The 6,797-nt window shown below is 35.5% G+C and overlaps 1 pseudogene; it reads left to right on the top strand.

Moving 5' to 3' along the window:
* Positions 1 to 5,405: 5,405 nt before the first annotated feature.
* LOC127193136 (heat shock cognate 71 kDa protein-like) lies at positions 5,406 to 5,962 on the top strand (annotated as a pseudogene).
* The last annotated feature ends 835 nt before the right edge of the window (positions 5,963 to 6,797 follow it).

Raw genomic sequence — 6,797 nt, 5'->3', positions numbered from 1 at the left:
GAAAAGAAAAGAAAAAGAAAGAAAGACATTTCTGAAGAAACAATAAACATGCTGGAAGGAACTAGATAAGCATGGAGACATTCTATTTTGGGGAAAAGTATCTTGGTGATTTTCTTGGATGATCAACAGATCATCCTCTGTAAACATCCATTAAAATTCCTTTGCGAATTAATCTTAAGTATCACCAACAACTGTAATTAGATCAACAACAATGTAGTACAAATTTACTAAATAAGAATTGCATACTATTTCCTTAAAGCATAAATCGTATTCATTGTGTTTTTTGCTTCACTGTAAATTTCTTTGTATTTTTTCTGTTAAGATATTGAGTTAGGCTGGGCACTGTGACACATACCTGTAATCCCAGCACTCAGGGAGGCAGAGGCAGGCAGATCTCTGTGAGTTTGAGGCCAGCTTGGTGTGCAAAACAAGTCCAGGACAGGTAAGACTACACAGAGAAATGTTGTCTAAAAAAACAAAAACAAACAAAAACTAAAACAACAACAACAACAAAACTATATTGATTTAGATTTACCCTAAGCTAACTCACATAAAAGGTAAATGAGAACACATTGGGCATATCTCATCAAACATATTTAGAGAATAATTTGTAATGAATGGAAAACCTTTTTGGTCAACTTCACAATTGATATTCAAAGGTCACTTTTTTCAACTCAAATTCAATTAATTTTATAAAATATGAGTTGGTCATATCCATCCAACCAGGAACAAGTAGAACTTATTGTATCTATTTATATAATATTAAATGAGTTGTAGTTATTTCCTGTTTATTCTTGACTAAGTCTAATAAAGCAGAATTTATATATCCAGAAAAATTTTTAATAACTTCGTAAGTGACATATTGTTACTAAATAGCCATGTTAGAAAAAAAATCACTGCTTACTTGTACTTTAAGACAAATTTTTGCAATACACTTTTATTGCCTTTTAAATCATGTGCTTGAAAAAAGTGTAGAAATAATAACAAACATCCTCAAACAGAATAAATTATCAGATTTTATTTTATATTTGGATATTTATTAACTGATTTGATTTTTTGACACAGCTTTATGACTTATATTCAGCAAGATATACTGACATTACTGCAAAATCTAAGTAGGATTTATTTTATTTGCATTTGACATTTAACACATTCAAATGAAAAAAAATCGTTCAGATTTTTTTTAATTTATGCCACTTTCTGATCCAACTTCCATGGTATCAGTGTCTCTCTTAAACAGTGATTTTTCTTACTATCTACTGAATTAGATTTTATGGGATAATTACAGAAAGAAATTGCTGCAAAAATATGGAGAATATATTTATACCAGGTAAATTTGCTTCCTAATAAATGAGTCTAGTTTTTTAAAAGAGTGAAAAGCAAAAGTTCTTGTTTCTGGTTCCACTAACAGGTTTATACTAGCATTTACAACAACCCCAGGACAGTGTAAGGGGCTTGAATATTTCCATTCTCCCCACCCTACCCTGCTGAAATTATACATGGCTGGACAAAGTCCCCAAAACAGTGATCTCATATCTATGGTCACCATGCCAGGTATTAGTGCAATATGCTCCACAGATGTAGAAAGCATGTAATTCTGAGCTTCCTCCACACTAAGCTTTGATAGGCTGGAACTAATGTTTTTCTAAAGGTATAAGTTTCATATTACTGTGAACAACTATTTCTTTTTTTTTTTTTTTCCTTTTTTTTTTATTAATTTATTCTTGTTACATCTCAATGTTTATCCCATTCCTTGTATCCTCCCATTCCTCCCCCCCCCATTTTCCCATTATTCCCCTCCCCTATGACTGTTCCTGAGGGGGATTACATCCCCCTATATATTCTCATAGGGTATCAAGTCTCTTCTTGGCTACTTGCTGTCCTTCCTCTGAGTGCCACCAGGTCTCCCCCTCCAGGGGACATGGTCAAATGTGAGGCACCAGAGTACGTGAGAAAGTCGTATCACACTCTCCACTCAACTGTGGAGAATATTCTGACCATTGGCTAGATCTGGGAAGGGGTTTAAAGTTTACCTCCTGTATTGTCCTTGGCTGGTGCCTTAGTAGCCTCAGTCAGTTCAAGAATAATGGTTAATTGTTCATAGACCTACTCTCTTACAACACATTACATATATCTTCTTTTTATTACTAAATGTTTATTTACTTCACATCCTGCTCACAGCTTACCCTTGCCTCCCCTCCTGTTGTTCCCTCTCAATCCTCCCCCTACCCAAATCCTCTCATCTTCCCTTTAGTCAGAAGAGGATATCAATCCACCTTGGTGTATCAAGTTGCAGTAGGACCAGGCTCATCTTCTTCTATTGTGGGTCGACAAGGGAGCCCAGTTAGGGGGAAGGGATCCCAAGACAGGCAGCGGCGTTATAGCCATCCCCTGATGCTGCTCTGAGGAGTCCGGCATGAAGACCCAAGCTGCACAACTGTAACACACGTGCAGAGGTGGTGTTCAGTTTCTTGAGAGACTTATACATTTTTGGATATTAGCTCTTTATTAGATGTAGGAGTGATGAAAATCTTTTCCCAGTCTATGGGCTGTCCTTTTGTTCTGATGACAGTGTCCTTTGCCTAACAGAAGCTTTTCATTTCATGAGGTCTAATTTATTAATTATTGATCTTAGAGCCTGAGCTATTGATGTTCTGTTCAGGAAGTCATCACCTGTGCCAATGAGTTCAAGGCTTTTCCCTACTTTCTCTTTTAACAGATTTAGTGTCTGGTTTTACATTGAGGTCTTTATTCTACTTGGACTTTAGTTTTGTGCTGGGTGATAAATATGGATCTATTTGCATTTTCTACACAATAGAATTTTTTTCACCTGTAAATAAGAATGAAATTGTGGATTTTGAAATAAAGTGGATGGAACTATATATCCCTATTAAACAAAAGAAAGCAGGGTTAGAAAGATAAATGTGTGCTTTCTCATGTATATACACACACATATATATGTATATATATTCCATTAATTTACAACCTAAAAGTTTAGAAAATAATAAATAAATTAACCACATAATTTATGACAAATGTCATTGTCAAATTTATACATATATTCTATGAGTTCAATTATGTGTCCTTCAAATTTATTTGTTAGTATTTTAAGCTCCAAACCACAGAAAGTGGTATTTGCTTATGTTTTATTTTATTATCTGAGAATTTTATACATTAAAAAATTACATGTATCTTTTCCCAGATTCATCAATCCTTACATTTACACCTAAATTTGTGTCTTCTTTTTCTCCATCAAGGTAAAACATTATACACAAATATTATTGATCTTAGGCCCTTCCACTGGAACATGATTGTCTTGTTGGGATACTTATTTATACTTCTTCTCCTGGAAGTTAAAAATCACCAATAGCTCTGTCTTATGGGAACGACTTTGTGTTGAACTCCCTATCTCCCTGATGTGATTTCTTCTGCCATGGGTTACACAACTCTTATGCATAGTGTCACCATCACAGTGAATTCATATGGCCAGTTGTTCTGCTGTGCCCAGAAGACATATTTTTGTTACAGTCTTCCAACATGCTTGCTCTTACAGTTTTTCTGACACTTCCTGTATTACAATGATCCCTCAGACTTTAGAGGAGCTACAGGTTTCATTTAAGGCTGAGAATTTCTCATTTTCTTATTTTCTTCACCTTGGCTCACTGTGCACATCTAGCTTGATCATCACCTACCGTAAACATGTCTTTCTCTGAGGAGAGCTGAGAGATGCCTTAATCATTGGTTAGAATAGAAGGTCAAGAGACATTGGTTTAATATTCTGTTTATGTAGCAAAGTATTAGCTTTCTCCTAGGGTCTATGATCTGTCTAATCATAGTTTTATGGCTCAATGCTGGTACCATGTGTGAGTTTCATCTTATAGTATGAGCTCTAAATCCATCAAGGGAGTGACTATTTACTCCTATGATGCACTCACTATTGCACCAGTGAGCATGTCTTGCCCAGCCAGTCCTTACTGTAGTTCATATGGATCATAGGTATAATTGATTATTACTTTTTTGCTTTGCTAGCACACATAGAAAAGACTAGTCCAAGGACTATGGAACCTATCAAGTAAAGTTGAAGACTCCAGATCAGCATGTGGATTAGAGGCAGCTTTATTTTGCCATGTTTTATGCCTCAGTGTTGTAGTATCTTTAACCATAGGATTTTACTGTTACAGCCTGAAGGATAATTATTGGTATTGATTATAGCCTGTAGTGTTTGAGAGTCTATGGGTCTGACCAATAATTCCAAAAATGTAACCCATTCTTGACACTATGTCTTTAATTTATTAGCCTTTGGTGTCTTAGGGAATATTGCTTCATTATAGCATAAGCCCATTTTAACCTTTTTAATGAATGTCCATAGACATATTTTGGAAAGGTTCTATAATAGTAGTTTTCTATATGACCTTTGTTTAAAAGCTTTTAATGTTATTATCTCTCCCAGTTTCTCTCTCCTACCCAATACAAAATCATTTTAACTTCAAGGGGTCCTATTTATTAATTGTTAGAGAAAATGACTATTTAGATAGAATGCCCTTAAAGAGCTGTTTCCATTTAAATGAGGCAGGTCAGTTGTACCTTACCTAACCATGACTCATGTTCTCTAAAGCAGCGGAAACACAAAAGAAAGGACAATGAGAGGTAGTAATCTTCATTCGAGGAAAGAGTTTATCAAAATTCCTTACAATTTGATCATGAAAGGCCAACGTCTTGAACACCAAGAGTATTATTTTGCCTCATGGTGCTTTTCATTTCTTTTACCTTCTTTCCCTTTGTAGACATGATCTGGAACTCACAGGTTCAAGTAATTGTGCTTTAGCCTCCCAAGCAGCTGGGATTACAGGCATACTCTTTAACATTAATGAGATGTATTTTTATGGTAACCCTAAAAGTGTAATTCAATGTGATATGCAAATGAATTAAATCACTCTACATTAACAAGTTTCATTACTATAAGTTATAGTTACAAATAAACATCAAGATTTGTTTTGTAGTATCTCAATGTATTATTTTACCCAATAGTAATAATAAGTTTTATACTACATTAATATGTACGTTACAAAAAGAAAATTGAGCAACTTGTGTTTCTATCTAGTTGAAAACCTGAACACGAAGACAGAATAGCTTTGTTGTAAAAGTAACTAATAAATTTTAAAAAATAATAAATTCAGATTTATGGCCATGTAATACATATTGAATAGCAGCAAACAAAAAGCATGAAGCTTTACAATCTTCATTTAAGAAAAGTGAAAACCATATAGACCTTGAAACTACTTCAGACATACGTGAGTGCACATTATCACACCGTTTTTTTATAAGAACTTTTCAACTGAATGCAGTGGCAGCTTTCAGGGATTTATATAGCCTGATCCTCAGCACAGCCATGCATACACACAACCATGTCTAAGGGACTTGAAGGTGGCATTGATCTTGGCATCATCTACTCCTGTGTGGGTGTCTTCTAGCATGAAAAGGTGGAAATAATTGCCATTGACCAGAGTAAGCAAACAACACTGAGCTATGTTGCTTTTATTGACACAGAAGGATTACTTGGGAATGCTGTCAAGAATCAGGTTGCAATGAGCCCCACCAACACAATTATTTATGCCAAATGCCTGATCGGATGTAGGTTTGATGATGTTATTTAGTCTGATATGAAGCACTGGCCCATTATGGTGCTGAATGATGTTGGCAGGCCTAAGTTCCAAACAGAACACAAACTGGAGACAAAAAGTTTCTACCTAGAGGAAGTGTCCTGTATGTTTCTTACTGAGATGAAAAAATTGCAGAAGCCTATGTTGGGAAGATTGTTACCAATGCCATGGTCACAATGCCAGCTTACTTCAATGACTTTCAGCAGCAGGCAACAAAAGATGCTGGAACTATTACTTGCCTCAATGTACTTTAAATTATCAAGGAAACAACAGCTCCTGCTATTGATCATGCTTTAGATTAGAAGGTGGGAGCTGAAAGGTATGTGTTGGTTTTTTTTTAGTTTGGAGGTGGGACTTCTGATGTGTCAATCTTCCCTATTAAGAATGGAATTTTCTGGAGTCAAATCAACAGCTGGAGACACCTACATGGAGAAAACTTTGTTAACCAAATGGTCAACCATTTCATTGCTGAGTTTAAACAAAAACACAAGAAGGAGATCTGTGAGAACCAGAGTTGTCAGGTGTCTCCATACTGTACTGCCTGTGAACAGGCTAATAAGCACACCTTTTCCTCCAGCACACAGGCCAGCATTGCAATGGACTCTCTCTATGAGGGAATTGGCTTCTTCACCTCCATGCTCAGTTTGAAGAATTCAATACTGACTTGTTCCGTGGCCACTGGACCCTGTAGAAAAGGCCCTTCAAGATGCCAAACTGGACAAGTCATAGATCCATGATATTGTCCTGGTTAACAGTTCTACCAGAATCCCCTAATACGTTCCTATTACTCAATTATAAAATTTACCAATATATTCATTAGCCTACTGATACAACCTTCCTGTGGGTATGTTTTAAAGTCTGCAAATAGCCATTACATGCTAGAATTTTTAAAAAAATGATCATAGAGATAAAATAAATATTATCACTTATAATCTTCCTACAACCATAGATTGCTAGAATACACCACCTACCCTTATTTCCTAAGTAAACGCTAAACTGTTTAACTTCTTCTGATGTCCAATGCTTGTTTTCTGACATATGGGTCATGATTTTAATATGATGGAATTAAATCCAAATAACTCTCCTAAATATCACCAAGATGTAGTCTCAAGGAAAGAGGCTGCTTTGTATTTGGCT

This window comes from Acomys russatus, chromosome 8 (genome assembly GCF_903995435.1).
Source record: "Acomys russatus chromosome 8, mAcoRus1.1, whole genome shotgun sequence".
Taxonomy (NCBI): Eukaryota; Metazoa; Chordata; class Mammalia; order Rodentia; family Muridae; genus Acomys; species Acomys russatus.
This window is presented reverse-complemented; position numbering and strand designations above follow the sequence as displayed.